This window comes from Petaurus breviceps, unplaced genomic scaffold (genome assembly GCF_028583685.1).
Source record: "Petaurus breviceps papuanus isolate PSGF00001 unplaced genomic scaffold, PetGlider_PUasm1.0 128, whole genome shotgun sequence".
NCBI classification, from domain to species: Eukaryota; Metazoa; Chordata; class Mammalia; order Diprotodontia; family Petauridae; genus Petaurus; species Petaurus breviceps.
In genome coordinates this window covers 4546670-4566850 of record NW_027185664.1, presented here as the reverse complement: position 1 = coordinate 4566850, position 20181 = coordinate 4546670, and the positions used below count along the sequence as shown (strand labels likewise).

The window sequence follows — 20181 nt, the reverse complement described above, 5'->3', positions numbered from 1 at the left end:
ACACACACACACACACACACACACACACACACACACACACACACACAACTAGTTGTGTGACCTTGGGCAAGTTACATAACCCCAATTGCCATGCAAAAAGCAAATAAAAATAATTTATAAATTCAATAACTGTCTATATAATTTCCCTCTGAAATATGTCTCTGCATCTCAGCCATTGATTGCTAGGCAGTGTTGGTAATTACAAAGAGCCAAAAATGCTTACCACACAAAAGAGAATAAAATACTAAAACAAATGAAAGTTATTTTTAAAAGGAGGAATTTGAGTAAATAGTATACTTAATATCAACCTTATGGTCCAGCATTATGCCTTAAATTTGTATTCCATATTTTGTTGAATTAATATAAAAGTGACAGCATAAAAACATGTTTTAATTCAATATTAAATCCTTAAAATATATATAAAAATGGACAAGTTTAAGCAGACTAACAGGAGTAACTTTCAAAGTTGTCCTGCTTGTCGATGATTCCTCCTGGCCTCTCATCTGTTTCTAGGCATTTTTTAAAATTTCTTCAGTGATCCCATTCTCTGTCTTGTTTTTGGTAACCCTAAGCATAGCCACCTCCCTTGAAACTTCCCTTCCTCAAACTGATAAAAAAATAAAATGGGGCGGCCAGGTAGCACAGCGAGTAAGAGCACCGGCTCCAGTGTCAGGATGACCTGGGATCGAATCCGGGCTCAGACACTCAGCACCCACCCAGAAACACCTGGCTGTGTAACCTTGAGCAAGTTACTTAACCCCAACTGCTTTAAAAAAAAATATTTGTAACAAATATGAATAATTAAGAAAAACACAGCCCTCTGTTGGCCGTGGCTAAAATTCTTGACTAAACTTTAACAAAATTGTTCTGAAATCCTGTTTTCAGATTTTTTTCCAGCTTATGTATTAAATTAAGTGAATGGATTAGATGATCCTGAATTTTAAAACATTATGAGGCTGTAGATGTATACCTCCCTTCTTGTTACAACAGATTTATTACTGAGCTTATAAAAATACAGCACATAAACTTTTAGATGATGAATTTGAATTAAATGGAAGTATAGTTGATGATTATAATAGGACCAGCATTTCTCTGACCCAACTTCTTTTCTCTTACTCAACACCTAAGAAGGCTTTTCCCTGAAAGAAGACTATGCTGGCCTGGGCCTGATGGACTCTGGCTTCCTGGTTATTTAGTCATAAAAATTGCCATTTAAAAAAAAGTAACCCTTGATCTGCCATACCCTGATAAGCTATTGACCAGACAGATGTCCAGAGTGAGACAAGGAGTACCAAGTTAAGGGTACTGTATCCTTGCTACAAAACAAACAAAAAGTTCAATGACTTGCAAGCCTCATTTCATCCCAGTATGAAACCTGAACTAAGAGGGTGTGACATTAGAGCCTCCTCTAATAACTATTTTTAATGTGCTAGAAATAGATTAGGTAACACCTGCATCAGCTAACTTCCTGAACGTTATCCTTTCGTGGTCAGCTTTGTTGTCTGCCTTATAATCAAAATGTCACTTCTTTCAAGAGGTAGCTATATCATTGCTAAAGAAAGGACTCTTCCTTGGTGACTTGTCTTATGTTTCATTCCTCTAGGGAAGTCTTTTATACCACAACATGCTATGAGTTACCCCAGGTGCTGGACACAGAATATGGAAGGTTGTGGTGAAGAATTCATGTTACTTGGCCAGTAATAAGATGTGGCTTTGGAAATACTTTCTGAGCCCTTTCCTTCTGTTTCAGGCTTGCCTGGTTCAGAGGTTATCTCTTTTTTTTTTAAGATTTTTTTTCAATTAAGTATTTTCTCTCTTTTACCCTCTCACTCAATAATGGAAGGAAGGAAGGGAAGGAGGGATATAGAAAGACCTTATAATAAGTATGTATAGTCAAGCAAAAACAAATTCCTATATTAGTCATGTTCAAAAATATAACTCATTCTGCATAATTAATCCATCAGGTGGATAATATCATATTAATGTTTTCACTGAGCAAAAATCTGCCTTACCTTCCTCCCATCTCACCCCCCCCATTGAAAAAAGAAACAAAGTCCTTGTAACAAAAATGTGTAGTCCATAAATTCCTGCACTGATCGTATAAAAGAAAAAACCCAACAACTTGTCTCAAGTTGTACTCTAGGTCAACTGCCTCTATCAGCAGGTGAAAGGCTAGCTTTTTTGAAACGTCGGTGTTTGTATGTTCTATTTGCTTGATATAGTAAAGGTAGAACTGCATATTGAATTACAAAACAGCCAAATTATAATTTCTTTCGTAGCCTAACCAAAAATCCTAATAATTTTCCTTTGAGAAATAGAAAAAGTACACATAAGAAATAGCAGGGAGGTTCTATATGAGATAGGAAAAAGGAATTATTAACAGAAGGAGGAATCATCATGGAGGTGTCATTTCAGTGTTTTTTAAATGAATTTAACTGGCATGAAGTGAGGAAGGGGCATAGATCACAGTCCCATGGATGAAAAAAAACATCCTTCATGATCTTGGAATAGGTTAAAGCAGGGGTGGGGAACCTGTGGCCTTGAGGCCACATGTGATCCTCTGTCTCCTCAAGTTCAGTCCTTTGAATCTAAACGTCACAGAACAAATCCCATAAACAAAAGGATTTGTTCCATAAAATTTGGGCTCAGTCAAAAGTCCACACTTAAGCACCTCGAAGACCACATGTGGCATTGAGGCTACAGGCCCCACCCCTGGGTTAAAACCTTTACTGTGGAGAGGTTACCAGTGAAATCAACCAACAAAGCCCAAATTATTCAGTAATAGAATTTTTGTAATAGAATAATAATTATTATGGTAATATATAATAACATTAAAATAATAATAAAAAGTAATAGAACATAAATTCCTATAACCTATGAATATATATTTTAAAATCACTGCCTACTTTCCCCCATTATCATTTTAACTCCAAAATTAAAATTTTTATCTTTGCACTAGTTCAAACCAAATTCACCATTTCTATGGTATGAACTTTTAAGATAATAAGGAAAATAATGTATTCTGTGCCAATACTTGTTACCATAGCAACAACTCCTTAAGTAATACATTTTTCCTGTTGAGAAAAAAAAAGGAAAGAGCCCAAGAGAGAAGTGAGAAGATTTCAGTCATAATGAATCTTGCTTTGCTTTGTTTGTCATTGTAGTTAGATAACAAAGTCAATCATTTGGAATGTTTCCCTGGAGCATATGATAAATGAGCATTGCCCTCTTTAGCTTTGTAGATTTGGAAGTTTTTCATTGAACTGAAACCCTGCTTTGCTTCCTTTTTATCTATTTGGGGGAGACAGGGAAGGACTGGAAAGAAAATCCAAGTGGGATCATTAATCAATTCAAGTGGGGGGGGGGAAGCTACATATTGTTAAAGACTAAAGAAAGACTTTGTTGGAATTTTAATCATTTAGCATTTTAGAAGTAATGGTGAACAAACCAGTTGCATGTATCACTGAGCTTCCAGGATCTTGATGGTGTCCCAGCCATATCCTGTGGAGTAAAATGGCATTGCTTTTTTTTCACACAGTGTATAGCTGCAGAATCTTATTGGAATTAATTTAATATGATTTGAAATGGATTGTCTAAAAAGAATGGAATTTGACAGCTCTGCTTTGGGGAAAATCTTAAGCCCTATTCTCCCAAATGAAGGCCTTGCCTTCAAGACAATTATGATTGCCTGCATTATGAGCCACATTTCAATTTGTTGAAAAGTGAAGGATCTCACAAAATAGTTTGCTCCCAAAGCCCATTCCTATCCCCACTACCACCCCCAAAAAGATACATTTTGATTTTGTCACCTTTAATATATGTTTGTTGATGGTGTTTAGTCGATTAATCATGCCCAATTCTTCATGACCCCATTTAGGGTTTTCTTGGCAAAGATATTGTAGAATTGTCATTTTCTGGTCAAAGAACGAGTCCCTTAATATTGAATTTATGTGGGTTTTTTTAATGTGAATTTGTATTGAGGAATGATTAGTGTCAGAATTGTGGGAGAGTTCTGGAAAAATGTGGACTATTTTCCTGATAAAGGGATATAGGTTCTGTGGATTTGCTTAAGTCCCTGTTTACGTGTTCAAAAGTTCTCTTTTTTTTTTTTACTCATCTGAGAAAGTATTTTCTTTTTTTTAAATTTATTTATTTACTTTTTAGTTTATAGCATTCAGTTCCACAATCCCTTGAGTTTCAAATTTTCTGCCCCTTCCTCTTCTCCTTGCTCCCTCCCATGGTGGCATGGAATCAAATATAGGATCTACAAATACCCTCACATTAAACACTAGTCAAGTTGTAAAGACAAATGGAGTGAACAATGAGAAAGAAAAAACAAAAAAGAGAGAGAGAGAGCAAGTGGTTTGCTTCAATCTGCATTCAGACTCTAGTTCTTTCTCTGGATGAGGATAACCCTCTCCATCATGAATTCCCTTGGAGTTGTCTTATAGCCCTGCATTGCTGAGAGGAGCCCCGTCTATCAGGTTAGTTGTCACACATACAACGTGTCTGTAATTATGTATAAAATTCTCCTGGTTCTGCTCTACTCAGCATCAGTTTATATAAGTCTCTCTAGGTTATTATGAAGTCCGTCTGCTCCTCATTTCTTATAGCACAATAGTAAGAAATTCTCTTTAAAATGGAACTCTGGCTTGACCATGCTGATTGCCTAGTGCCTTTATATTATTTCCTATGCCCAAGGAATTCTGTTATCTGGCATTCTGCTATATCAGGTACCTTTGCTATCTAGCATAGATTATTTACTAATTTTCAGAGATCTAGAATTTTTAAAAAAAACTACTGAACTAATAAAATTATAAGAAGTTGTGGTTTAATCTTTTTTCATATTCTAAAAGTACTTCACGATCCCAGAATAACTTGGGACCAGTGAGAGGAATATTATTGATTACTGAGCTATCATAACAGCAGCTTACTTTAGGAAGACCCTTCAGGTTGGCAAAACAAACGGCTTTCTTCAGAGAAATTGTTGCAATTACCAAGGGCCGCTACATCACATGGAATCAGGAAAACCTAAGATCAAATACAGTTTCAGACTTACTAGCTGTGACATTCCCTCCACCCCACCTCAGGCAGATCTCTCTCTGCCTTAATTTCCTCATCTGTAATATAGAGATAATAATACAGTTATCCCTTCCACAGTATGGGGGCTCAGGGTGTGGCACCCCCATCATCTGGAAACTCTGCATAAAATGTTTGGCCTTCCCTATGTACCAGAGAAGAAATCTGATTTCTTTTTTCCTTTTTTCTTAGTACCTTATTGTAAAATTTGGGTTAACTGTTTGGTCATAGACTCTGTGGCATCTGCTGGCCTTTGTATATCATCTTCAGCTTCCACAAAACTCCCCCAAAATTCCCATTTAATTTCTTATGAGGATCCTCAATCTATCAAAACCACAAAGGGGAAAGTCACAATGTGGAAAGAATAATTGTAGTATATACTTCCCAGACTTATTATGAGAATAAAAAGAAATAATATTTGTAAAGTGCTTAGCAAACTTGAAAGCACTGACTGAACACTGATTATCATTAGCTCCCAGTCTGGCAGATGGAGGATGTGTTAATGCACCAAGGAGTCTGGGTTACAGGAAGTCAGCTAGCAGAAAGTGAATTCTAGAAATAAGTGAATTATGGGAGGTTACAAATAAAGAGGGAGGCTCCTGCCTCCTACCTCTTACCATATGAGTCCAAGACATACCAGCTTCAGAGGCACAAGCCTGATGAATAGATATATAAGATCCCATCGGAAATAAAATGGCAGTATCCCATAAATGTGAAGGAAGGCATGTTAATGGCAATGCTTTCATTATTCATTTTCCTTGTCTTGGCTTATGAATGAACTGCCACCTAAGAGATGAACAAATAACTGGAGACAAACAAATATTGACAGATTTCCCTGAAGTGAACATAAGAGTCAATAATGAGTCAAAATGAGTTTTAAGGTGAAGTGCTTTAACTCAAAGTAGTGACACATTTGTCTTTTTACTTAGGTTTGACATATTTTCATAAGATGAAAAATATCAGGCCCTGGAGTCAGGAGGACCTGAATTCAAATCCAGCCTCAGACACTTAACACTTACTAGCCGTGTGACCTTGGGCAAGTCACTTAACCCCAATTGCCCTGCCTTCCCCCCTCAAAAAAGAAAAAAGATAAAAAATATTAAAGTACCCAAACTGACTGTTCTCTAGCAAATGCTAACTAGGGTTTCAGTTGTCCAATATGACCTCAGTCAGAAATAACACAATATGGGGGGAGGTGGGAGGGGGGCAGCTAGGTGGTGCACTGAATAGAGCACCAGCCCTCGAATCAGGAGGACCTGAGTTCAAATGTGACCTCAGATAGTTTATACTTAACTAGCTGTGTGACCTTGGGCAAGTCACTTAACCTCAATTGCCCTGCCTTCCCCCCTCCAAAAAAAATAGTGTCATGGGGTAACTTTCCCAATTCAAATATCATCCCCCACTCCTTTCATGTTTATGATTATATTAATGGGGAAAATGTCAACCAACCTAGGTTTGAAATAAGGCCTTGGACACTATCTAGCTGGATTATCATGGGCAGGTCACTTAACAGTTGTGTGCCTCAGTGTCCTCATCTGTAAAATAAGGATGATAATTCCTATAAGACCTGCTTCACAGGCTTTTCCTGAGGCTCAGGTAAGGTAATGTGTATAAACTGCTTTGCAGTCTTTAGAGCACCACATCCATGACAGCTAGTATTATTATTCTCATCTCGTTCTATATTTTTCAAGGAAGTTCAGATAGAAATGGTCCAGGACCAAGTTGCTATCATGTTATTATTCGTTTAAATTTAATAGGTGGCATAGTGGATAGAGCACAGGATCTGGAGGCAGGAAGACCAGAGTCCAAATCCTTACTAGCTGTGAGACCCTGGGCAAGTCACTTAACAGCTGTCTGCCTCAGTTTCCTCATCTGTAAAATGGGGGTAATAATAGCATCCACCTATTTGGAAGACTTTGTAAATCTTTTTTTTTTTTTACTTTATTTTATTTTTCTTTTTTGGAGGGAGTAAGGCAGGGCAATTGGGGTTAAATGAATTGCCCAAGGTCACACGGCTAGTAAGTGTTAAGTGTCGGAGGTTGGATTTGAACTCAGGTTCTCCTAACTCCAAGGGTCGGTGGAACAGTGCTCTATTCACTGCACCACCTAGCCGCCCCAAGGCTTTGTAAATCTTAAAATGCTACACAAATGTTAGCTATTATTATTATTGCCATTAATGATAGTAATATTTTATAGACTGTTGGTCAGGTAAATAAAATGACTGCTTCTGTTATTATAATTTCATTTTCTAATGTTGAAAAATTAGAAGAAAATATAAAGTATTTATTATCATAATCAACTTGAAAACAATCAAAATATTAAAAAATAGGAGAAAATATAAATTATATATAATTACACAATTATGAGATTGTACTATTATCACTATTATTCTCATCCTCATCTTTTTTAATGGGATTTACATAGAAATAGTTCTGGAACAAATTGTTATGCTGCCATTATTCTTTTATAATTAATGTCCTCCATATTACTGCACAGATGGATACAAAAAAGACAAATTTTTTTGTAGTTGAATTAAAGTATTAGGATGTAAGCTTATCCTCCGCAGTCTCAGTGAGGATATCCTCAGTGGAGCTGCAGTAGCTGTCAGGACAGCAGAGACATGTGCCTTCTCCTGCCCTCATATGATGTTCATCTCCTAGTTAGGGCTCTATGTAGGGAACAAAGCGTTTTGTTCCATGTAGCTTGAAGATTGTGAAGACTGGGTAGGCCAACATCTTTAACTTCAGATCTTATGGATCAGCGTTAGATCTGGGCAATTGTGGGCAACGGTTCAGTCAGTGATGATGTCAGTTCATATGATCATAGATTTGGAGCTGAAAGGCACTTTAGACATCGTCTAGTCCAGCCCCCACATTTTACACAGAAGAAAACTGAGGTCCAAAGAGGTTACATCACTTTCACAAGGTAATACAGGAAACACACGTCTGAGCCAGAATTCTAACTCAGGTCCTTAACTCCACATCCCTATGCCTGCTCTTTCCTCTGTGCCATAATCTCCTTCCAGAACAGTTTAGAAGGTTAATTTCTCCAGGATATTTTGAGGTTGATCTTTGTAATATGCGAATCTTTCAACTGACAAAACATGAAAGATAGTGACATGTATTGTTTTCCTTACAAAATCTATATAGATCCACCAAACCCAGGCTCCCTAAGGATAACTAATGACCTGATCCTGAATCGCCATCATAAACCCCTGTGCTTCTAAAACAACCCTGCACAACTTCACCACTTTGTCAGTGCTTTGTTTCCTGGAAACTTAACTCAAGAAGGCCAGTGGTGTGTACCCGTTATCAGCCTTGACTATTTCTTGGTGAAGTATAGTCTCTGTAGGTTTCTTTACCTCTTTTATCCATGTGCACTAAGAAGGTCTATCAATCCTCCTTTTTGGTTGCAAAGTATTCATCTTTCTGTAGGTGCCTATAGGACAATGAACCCTGTGTCCGTTTTTTTTTTAATATTGTTCAGATTTTTATTAAAATAATTTCCAAATTTCTTATGGTCCATTTACAGTTTTAAAAACACATATTGACTTGTTTTAAGTAGATGTAAGTTACTTTACATCTATTCTACTAGTTCAGCTTTGATTTCAAGATGTCAGTTAAGTCTCTTTATGTTCGGCCACACCCTTCTCTGCAGTGTCTTGCCTGGAGGAGACCATGATGTCTGTAGCATTGTCCATCAAAGCGTCAAAGCGAGCTTATCCCCAAAGAGGAGATAGGAGAATGTGCCTCCTGCTCTTCTTTGCCTCATTTTCTACCTGGCTGCTCTCCTGAATTTCATGATTTCTGCAAATTCATCATTCCACAAGAGGAATTCAACTCTATAACCTGCATCTCCTCAGATAATCTCCCACTCTGGCTACAGGACTTTATCAGTTTCCCAGTGCCAATACCACCCCTGCCAGAAGTGGGGAACAGACCCAGCACACATAGAATACTATGTAGGGAGACAAGGCCCAGCCATGTACTTTTCAGAGCACTGAGAGTCATAGCAAGAGATAGGACCGTCATCTCTGAAAGTAGTGAAGTGGGTAGAGAGAGAGGGAGGCAAGAGAGCTGGGGCAAGAATTCTGTGAAAAATGTGATCTCCCAGATCTAACTGGGGCCATACCACTCTAAGCACAGGCTCGAAAACCATGAGGGTCTAAAAAAAATAAAGCAAGAAATAAAAAATGAAATTATAAATAAAATAAGAGTTCAGGAAGAAAAATAATTGAAAGGAGACTATATAGCCTAGAACAGAAGGTAGTAAACCTTTACCAAATCATGCATTCCTTGAAAAACAGAATGTAGTGAACAGAATTCAATGACTACATGAGACAACAAGGATATAAAACCAAAGTCAAGATGTTAAAAATTAAAAGAAAATAGAAAGTATTTACTATCACAATCAACTTTAAAAACCAAGTCAAAATATTGAAAAAATAGGAGAAAATATAAAGTATCTAGTATCATAAACAATTTACCTGGGAAACAGGTCAAAGAGAGACATTTTAAAAATCACTAGACTTGCCTTCTTCTCTTGGCCCCTTCTTGGCTGGCTGGAACTCTCTGGGCTTCTCTTCAGGATCATGCTCAGTCTGGCCTAGGGCTAAGTCTCAGTCCTATCACAGGACTCAGGGACTATTGGGCATGACTGGAACTATGCAAGTGCCATATGGCAGCTTTCTGATCCCCTCTACCCACTCCAAATATAACCAGGCAGAGAGATGAGTGAGGATTCCCAAAGTTTAAAACCCCAGCAGCTGAAACAGAGAGGGACATTCTTGATAGAATATCTCTCAGTTGATGACTGAAGACCACATTGTAACTGAATTGGAGGACCACATTTTCCTGTTCCATGAGTACAATGACATCAAGGATGCAGGCCAGATGTTACTCGAAAGGATTCAATTCAGAAGAAAAAAATCTTTGCATCAAGTATCTCTGATACTGATATCTAAAATAAATAAGGAACTAAAACAAATATATAAGACAAAAGCTATTCCCCAAAGAACGTGAACAAACAGTCCTTAAAAGAAGAATTATAAACTATTAGCAATACTCCAAATGACTAATAGTAAGAAATAAAAATCAAAATAACTCTGGGATTTCACCTTACATGCAACAAATTGGCAAAGATAATAAAAGATGGGAGTGGTCAATATTGGAGGGCTTTTGAAAAGACAGGTTAATAAAAACACTGCTAGTGGAGCTGTGAATTGCTCCAACCATTTCAGTAAATTTGAATTTTCTAAGAAAGTAACTAAAATGATCATACCCTTTAATCCCAAGATCTTATTCCTAGGCACATATATACCCCAAGTAGATGAATGATTTTTTAAAAAGGTACCATATACATCAAAATAGCTATAGCAGCACTTTTTGCAGTAGCAAGGACCTAGAAAAATGTACATGATTATCCATTGAGGAATGGCTGAACAAATTGTGCTATGTTAACATAGTAGAATAATACTGCACTGTAAGAAGCAGAGACTATGAAGAATACAGAGAAACATGAGAAGACTTATATGAACTGACACAGTAAAACAAATATAACCAGGAAAACACCACTGTAAAGAATAATAAGAAACAAAACTAAATACTATGAAATGATTATGGATGTAATATATTTGCAGCTTATAGACAATCCCTCCTGTTCTACATTGTAAACAGAATTGCTCATCGTATTTTGTATTTGCACCTTAGTTCAGAACTTTTAGGAAAGAAATTATATTTAATAAGTTTGACCCTAAAGAGGAGATATGAGAATGTACCTACTGCTCTTCTTCACAGGGACAGCAAAACTATGGCAGTAGAATACTGCACATAGCATTAGACTGGAAGATTTGGTTTTGTCTGACTGTGGGATTTTTTTTTCTTTTTTTATTCTTTGGTATATAGAATAGCTCTCTGTTAAAGGGAGAGAGGAGGATATACCAGGAAATGAGGGTGATATGAAAATAAAAGATATAAATTATAATTTTTAAGAGAAAAAATCAGTGGGGTCCATAAAATCACTAAATTATCTATTGACATATGAATACCACTACTGGACCTACATCCAAAGAGAACAAAGATAGAGGAAAAGTATCCATGTGTACAAAAAATATTTACATTAGTTTCTTGTAGTAGTAACATTATATGAAATGGAAGTAAACTGGGAGCCTTTTCAGTAAGATCAAGAATAAAGTAAGAACTTCTAAGGGGCGGCTAGATGGCACAATGAATAGACCACCAGCCCTGGAGTCAGGAGGAGCTGAGTTGAAATCCGGCCTTAGACATTTGACACACTTACTAGCCATGTGACCTTGGGCAAGTCACTTAACCCCAACTGCCATTCCTCCCACTCCAAAAAGCAAAAAAAAAGTAAGGACTTCTATTATCCATCATCACCATTATTATCTACTAAAATAAAAATAAACCAAGAGAATAATCACAGGCAAAAGGAAGTAAAATTATTGGGATTTTTAATAAATTATATGATTATCTACTTAGAGAAGCCAAGAGATTTAACTAAAAAATTAATTAAAGCACTAACACGAGCAAAGTAGCAAGATATATGATAAACTCACATAAATTGCTATCTTTCTCTGTATATTACTGACAAAAGTCATTCCAAAGAAATAGAAAGACACATTCCAGTCAAAATAAAGAATGCTTTAAAGTATTTGGGAGTCTATTTACAAAGATACAGTCAAGAACTAAATAAATACAACTATAAAATATTTTGTTGTTGTTCAGTCATGTCTGACTGTGACTCCATTTGAGATTTTCTTGGCAAAAATACTAGAGTGATTGACTATTTCCTCCTCCAACTCATTTTATTGATGAGGAAACTGAGGCTAATAGGGTAAAGTGACTTGCCCAGGGTCACAATACTAGGAAGCATCTGAGGTCAGATTTGAACTCAGGAAGATGAGTCTTCCTGATTCCAGGCCCAGAACTCTATCCATTGTGCCATATAGCTTTGCATAAAACTATGGAAATAAAAATTTAAATAATTAGACAAATAGTAAGTTCCCATGAATAAGCCATATCAATACAATAAAAATGACAATACTGCCCAAATTACTTTACTTAGTCAACCAAATTACCAAAATATTACAGAGCTACAGAAAATAAAAGCAAAATTTAGCTAGAAGAACACAAAATCAAGAATTTCCATGAAAAAAAAGTGGGGAAGAAGAGAGTAGCAGTAGCAGTAGCAGATCTCAAACTATATTACAAATAGTCATTATCAAATAATTTGGTAATTTTTTAAAAGGTCAATCAATGGAACAGATTATATACCCAACATATAGAAGTAAATATAGGGTTCAATAAACCCAAAGACCCCAGCTGCTGGGGGAAAAAACTCATTATTTGTTTTTTGTTTTGTTTTGTTTTTAGTCTTTTTTTCCAATTATTATGTAAAGACAATTTTTAGCATTCATTTTTACAAAATTTGGAGTTCCAAATTTTTCTCTTTTTCCCTCCCCTCCCTTTTCCTAAAAAGGTAAGCTATTTGATATAGGTTATATATGTGCAATCATGTAAAACATATTTCCATATTAGTCACAGATGTGAAAGAAGAAACATCAAGAGGAAAACATACACACACACAAATGAAAATAGTTTGCTTCAATCTGCATTCAGACTCCATCACAGTTCTTTCTCTAGATGTGGATAGCATTTTCCCATCATGAATCCTTTGAAATTTTCTTGGATCACTATATTTCTAAGAGCTAAATCTTTCATAGTTGATCATCACACCATGTTGCTGTTACTGTGTACAATGTTTTTCTGGTTCTGCTCACTTCACTTTGTATCAGTTCATAAAGTCTTTCCAGGTTTTTCTGAAGTTTGCCTGCTCATCATTTTTTTTTTTTTGCTTTTTGGAGGGCGAGTGGGGTTAAGTGACTTGCCCAAGGTCACACGGCTAGTTTTTGTGTTAAGTGTCTGAGGCTGGATTTGAACTCGTATCCTTCTGACTCCAGGGCTGGTGCTCTATTCACTATTCCACCTAGCTCATCATTTTTTATAGCACAATAGTATTCCATTACATTTATCTACCACAGCTTGTTCAGCCATTCCCCAATTGATAGGCATCCCCTCAATTTCCAATTCTTTGCCACTGCAAAAAGCTGCTATAAATATTTTTGTACATGTAGGTACTTATCTTTTTTATGATCTCTTTGGGATACCAACCTAGAAGTGATATTGCTGTATAAAAGGGTATGCACAGTTTGATTGCCCTTTGGACATAGAAGAACTGTGGAAATACTAGAAAGTAGTCTAGCAAAAGTTAGATATAGATCAACATCTTACACCATATTCCATAAGCAGCTCCAAATAGATGTGTGGCTTTGATTTTTAAAGGGCGAAGGGTACATGTAATGGGAATGTAAATTTTTAAGATCCTCCCTGCCCCTAGGCTAAAGTGCACCTGGAGCCTGGGGGGGGAGGCTTGTTTTTCAGTAGATACTTTTTGATTGGCCAGTGGGTCCAGAAGGTTGTTACATTCTCTGAGCCAGGAGAAGGCTATATAAACCCTGATTTGAAGCTTTGTTTTGGGGCTCACTTTGAGAAGTGTTCTGTGATTTGATCAGATGAGACTCTGGGAAGCCGTTGTTGAGAGCCCCCCTGGCTTTGCAAAACCCAGATGTTGATTTGGTATGGATGTAATGGTTGGACAGTTTGGAAACTGTCTACTTGATCTGTTTCTCCATCTTGATAATTCTGTCTATATACTCTGAAGTTCGGGGTGCTGACCTTTTTTCCCTGAACTAGGTAAAAGATACATATTTGACTGATTAAAGTAAGCTTGTTAACCCATTTTGAGTTGCTTTCCTTTAACAAAGCAGATCCAAGAACCTGTGTTGGCAGTGACCCTGGGGAGGCTTGGGGTGCTTGCCGCTACAGTACATCATAAACAAATTAGAGGAGCAAGAAAGAAATTACCTTTCAGATCCATGGATAAGGGAAGAGCTTATGACCAAACAAAGAAGAAAATAGGATAGGAGAACATAAAATGGGCAGTTTTGATTACACACAATTTTAAAGTTTTTGTACAAGGGTAAAGGTAAGTCAAAATCACCTCAAAGTGGTTAGCTGTTTATCAGGTAAGAACACTTCTCAAATATTTCAAAACTTCCCTCAGTGTGACAGGAAGTTCTAGAAAGCCTTTGCATTAGCTGAGGGACTTGGTTATGTTCTCTGGGACCCACATAAAACCATTTAGCTAGTCTTATTAGAAATAAAATAATTACCAAGGAAAGAACATTCCAAATTCCTGAGAAGAAACTGTGGTGGGAGAAATAGGGGAGGAGGGAATACACTTCAGCCTCTTCCTCCTTGCCTTCATTCATGAACCTTATGAACTTCAGAGGGTCTGGAGGATTTGAGGCTTCCCCTATTCCCAACAGCATCCTAGCAGAGATGCAACAAGTCTTAATGGAAGTGTGTGCATTAGGAGACAAGGACAGACTAGAAAGAGATTCAAAGCTCTACAAAAAGCTTAACAGAGAAATACTACACCATATTTAAGGAGGCTTCTAGGGACTGTAAGTTATTGTTTTGCTACATGTGTTCTCTAACTTTGAGTCATTTCCCCCCTAAACTTTGTATGTACTTGTGAGAAAGTATGTCACAGACTTTTGGGGAAATGTTCATGCCAACTATTATTATGATAACATCTTAGTAAATATCCCTTTCTAAAAAATAATTGTATAACTAATTACTGTCCACAGATATCCATTGCAGCATAGCACTAGATAAGACATCTTTCAACCCCTCCAAGCTATCCCTAGACTCTGAGGAGATAAGGAATCAGCCTTGTGGGGCTTCCATTTATTGGTGCAAGTGGGAATTGAGATAAGGATCCCCAGAGTCTAAACATACTAATCAAATAAAATGAATAGACTTAAAATTAGCAGAGAAACAGTTAAGTAGGGGAAAAAATCTTGGCAGAAAATTTCTCTGATAAAGGACTTATATTTAATATATATAAGAAACTGGTTTAAATGTGTAAGATCAAGAGCTACTCCTCAATATATAAATAGCCTAAGGGTATGAGCAGGTAATTTTCAAAAGAACAAAACTAAGCTACCAACAAGCATATATGAAATGTTTCACTAATAATTAGAGAAGCACAAATTAGAGACAACTCTGAGGTCCCACATCACACCCATCAGATTAGTAAAAATGACCAAAAAAGAAAGGAAAATTAGAATTGTTGGTGGTAGCAGCAATACTAAGGCATTCTTAGTAGACTTGTGATATGGTGTGGTCACTATTAGGCCTATACTTCAAAGAGATCAAAGAAAGAAAGGATCCATATGTACAAAAACATTTTTAACAGTTTTTTGTAGTAGCAAAGAAGTTGAAACCAAGAGAATTCCTGTCAACCAGGGAATGATTGAACCAATTATGGTACATGATTTAGTGGAATATTCTTATACCATATGAGATAATGAAAGGGATCACTTCAGGGAAACCTAGGAAGATTTGTGTGAACTGATGCAGAATAAAGTGAGGAAAACTAGAAGAACAACTTGAAAGACTTAAGAATTCTGGTCAATACAAGGAACAATCATAATTCCCAAGAATCAGTGATGAAGCACACTTCCCACCTCCTGACAGAGAGGTGATGGATCAAGTTGCAGAGTGAGAAGTACATTTTTAGGCATGGCCAATGACGAAATATGGTTTGCTGGACTGAGCATATTTGTGACAAAGGCATTGTTTTTCTTTGGGAGATTGATAAGGAAGAGGGGAGCTAGGGACAGGGTTGTCCCACTAAAAGGAAAGAGGATCCTTTAAACATATAAACATGTTTGAAATGCATAGAGGAGAAGAAAAGGAAGTACAGAAGGAAACAGAATAATTTTAAAAGTAACGTTGAATTTATTACATATATACACACACATAGATTTTAAAATAGTATATATAACTCATAGAAATTTGCAATTTGATATACAATCTTCTCTTTCTATTCCACTGTGGCCATGGAAGTTGATTTTCATTAAGTTTAGAATTTTTTAAATGAGAAAAATAAATGAAACTTAATTAAATTGTTGTTTATATAAATTTATTTTAAATAAATTATATAATTAAATTCTTAAAACCAATTAAGTAAAAATTAATGAATAAAATTGGTTCCATATCAATAAAACTATATAGAATGAGAAATTATAGAGCTAGTAAAAAATAACAGAATTCCTCTACAAGCCAATAATCTCAAAGGAAATAATGGCGGGGGGCCAGGGGAGGAAGGGGGAAGGGAGGAAGGAAATGTGGGAAGGAAGGGGTCTTATGAGTATCAGACTTCAGACCATATTATAAAGCAGACCTAGGGGTGGCCAGGTGGCTCAGCGAGTAAGAACACTGGCTCCAGTGTCGGGATGACCTGGAGATCAAATCCGGGCTCAGATACTTAGCACCACACCCAGAAATAACTGGCTGTGTAAACTTGAGCAAGTTACTTAACCCCGATTGCTTTAAAAAAAAAAAAAAAAGCAGACCTGTACAACTTGGCAGTAGATAGGGGACGAAATTAAAATAGGCTAAACTTCTTTGGGCCACAGATAGGTTAGACTAGAGATAGACTGATGATGAGTTAGTTGCCATGGGGTCACATGACAAACAGGAGAATGTGTGGGAGAGTGCTACATTTTTCAAGGGCCACTGAAATTCTTTGATGGCTGGCCCATAGGCTATATGTTGTTCAGGGCTGCTATAGAGCAATAATCATCAAAATTATTTAGAATTGCTTAAAAATAATTTTGTCATATAGGAGAGGGAGGTATTGAAAAAATAATCCACTCTTGGTGTCAATTATACTAGGTATGCCATTGTAAAAAAGTAAAATTAACCAGTATGCTAACAGTGTATATTCTTATAACCCCCACTTCTCTTTCAAATGAAGGCAGCATCTCCTTTTCTTTTTTCAGGGGCCCAAATGGGTCATTCGTTACAATTACTTAGTGTTTGGATCTTTTTTATTCAGTGTTCTTTTTATTTCCATGATCATAGTCATTGGATAGCTTATTGTCCTGCTCATGCTTCCTTCACTCTCTTCATTCATATAAATCTTCCCATGTTTCTCTGAACTCTTCATAGTCACCATTTCTTACAATACAGTAATACTCTTTTGTGAATGTGTATATGCCACAATTTATTGAGCTATTCTCCAAACTGATGGGAATGCTTTTTACTTTCAATATCTTACTACCACAAAGAGTGCAGCGATGATTATTTTTTGCATATGTGATGTCTTTTTTTTTCTGTCTTATCTTACTGTTCTATATATACAATGCTAGAATCTCTGGGTCAAAGGATAGGATCAGCTTGGTCACTTTTCCTGAAAATTCCAAATTTTTTCCAGAACAGTTAGACCAATTCACAACTCCGACAGTGTACTAGTGTGATCATTACTTTAAATTGAATTCACCAGGTTATTCTGTTGCCTAAGTAACAGGTGTTGGCAATCAAAATTGCTTACTATTTTTCTGAGTTGAAGATAATGGAGTGGAACCTAAGAGCCTGACGGATCAGAGATGCTGATTTTTAAGTCTCCTCACCCCACTAACCAGGCTAACTAAATAGCTAGTTTGATGTGGTCATAATGTACAGTACCTCTCAACCACCCTTCTAATTGACCGAGGCAAGAACAAGATTAATGTTGAAATTCAGTGAGAAAATTCTAGTTGATCCCCCATCTGAGAATATAGTAAAGAAGAGCTATGCATTGGCTATGGCAGACAAAGCTGAGAAAATTAAGAGCATGGGGCTGGAGTGGGAGGGGTGCCTTTTTTATATGGGAACTGAAAGAATTGAGAGAGGAAAGTATTTAGAGAAATAGAGGTGATGATGGCCTTCCAGAATACTGATATGACACTTTGGTTTTATAAAGTACTGTGCTTCCAAGGAGCTCAGAATTCTCACGTTTTTGCATCTGCGCTAGTGCTTATAGCATAGTCTTAAGGAATTGGTTCCAACTGAGATCTCTGGGCTATACGTTTTATGATGCATCCCTAGAAATGTCTATAAACAAAAATTGGCCTCAGTTGAAGGACAGATTTAATTTGTGTCCCCTCTAGGTCACTTAACCACTGGGACCTAGTGGAGGGAAGAGATAGGGGTCATGCTGCCCTGCAAAGTTCACCCAAGGGAACACACTGAAAATAGAAAGTCCTCTCTTCCTAGCTGCCTAGCACTTTCTAGCCAGACCCCAGTTGTGACCTTGTTGATTCCTCCATCATCACCATTCCTCTCTGTCGTCACTTCCCTTTGCCTCTCCTTAATTCTATTCTGAAATAGATAGTCCAAAACTCAGGTCATAATCCACCAGATTCTTTCATATATAGATTTGTTTTCTTTTTATGAATTTGATGGACATCAACAAACACGAACATTTCCATATACAAATAGACTATAAATCTAGCATGTGCCGTTTTTTAAGGTATATGTCAAATTTAGCATGGTAGTACCAACACTATCTTTCTTGTTTGTGTATTTTGAGACATTTCCTTGATTCTTCTTTCTGTTTTTTTTTCATTATAACTATCTCCCACTCCCACAATATTTCTCAAATAAAAGTTCTCTCTTATAACGAGTATAGTCAAGCAAAACAAATTTGTACTATAGTTCTCAGGTTTGAAAATGCATGTGTCATTCTGAACCTCTAAATCTTCACTTCTCTGCCAAGAGGTGGGAAGAATGTGTCATTGGTCCTCTGAAGTCATGACTGGTCATTGCACTGATCATAGGTGTTATATATTTCAAAGATATTTTCCTTCATGGTGCTATAGTCATTGTATAAATTGTTCTCTTGGTTCTACTTACTTTCATGCAAGTTTTCCCAAGTTTCCCAGAATTTCTCCCTTTCATCATTTCTTTTTTTTTTAAGCAATTGGGGTTAAGTAACTTGCTCAAGGTTACACGGCCAGATATTTCTGGGTGTGGTGCTAAGTATCTGAGCCCGGATTCGACCCTCAGGTCATCCCGACACTAGAGCCGGTGCTCTTGCTCACTGAGCTACCTGGCTGCCCTCCTTTCATCATTTCTTATAGCAAAATAATATGCCATAATGTATTTAGTCATTTCCCATTTTATGGGCACTCTCCTTGTTCCTAGGGTTTTATCTGCTTCAATAAAGAGGCTACTATAAACATTTTTGTACATGTGAATTCTTTTCTTCATTCTTTGATCCCTTTGGGGATGTATGTTTAGTAGTGGTATTACTGAGTTAAAGGATCACAATATATACAATCATCAACTTTGTGGGTATAATTCCAAATTACTTTCCAGAATGGTTAGGCTGCTCTTCACAGGTCCACCAACAGGGAATCTGTGTGCTTGTCCCCCCAACATCCTTCTAATAATCGTCATTTTCCCTTTTCTGTCTTTTTTTGTGTGTGTGCCAATCTGAGTAATATGAGATAAAACCTCAGAGCTGTTGCAGCTTGCATTTACTTTATTGGTAATGATTTGAAGCATTTTTCATATGATTGTTGGCTGCTTGCATTTCTTCTTTTGAGAATTTCACATTTATAGCCTTTGACCATTTATCTATTGGGTGAAAGGTTCTTATCTTTACATAGTTGCATCAATTCTCTATATAGTTTTGATATAACTTGCTCAGAAAAATTTGCTGCAAATATTTTTTCTTTAAAAAAAATCCAAATAACCAAAATTATCTCTCCTTTCTACCTCCCTTAATTAAAAAGGGGGGAAATTCCTTATAAAAAATATTCACAGTCAAACAAAATTAATTCCCATGTTGACTATGTCCAAAAATATATATATTTTTGTATCCATTTTGTATCTTGAGTCTCTAGCAGGAGGTGTGTACCCTGCTTCCTTACTGGTCCTCTGGAATTATGGTTGAGTATACAAAAATCTTCTTTTCCCAGTCAACTATTTCCCTTCTAATTCTGACTATGTGATCTTGTTTGTGCAAACTGTGTTTAATTGAAATTGTCCCTTTATCTCAATCTAAACTATTTCTGCAATAAATCCAACAAAGAATAAAGGTCACTGTTCTCTCCTCTAGACAAGACAGGTAACACTTTCTTGTTCAGGGGTCCCATGGATTAAAGAGTGGGTCAACAACAACGAA

General features: G+C 36.7%; 1 long non-coding RNA gene across 1 annotated transcript in view; it reads right to left on the bottom strand.

Moving 5' to 3' along the window:
- The window catches only part of LOC138171831 (uncharacterized), a 97566-nt gene that overhangs the window by 55414 nt on the left and 21971 nt on the right, over nt 1–20181 (bottom strand). The window lies entirely within an intron of this gene.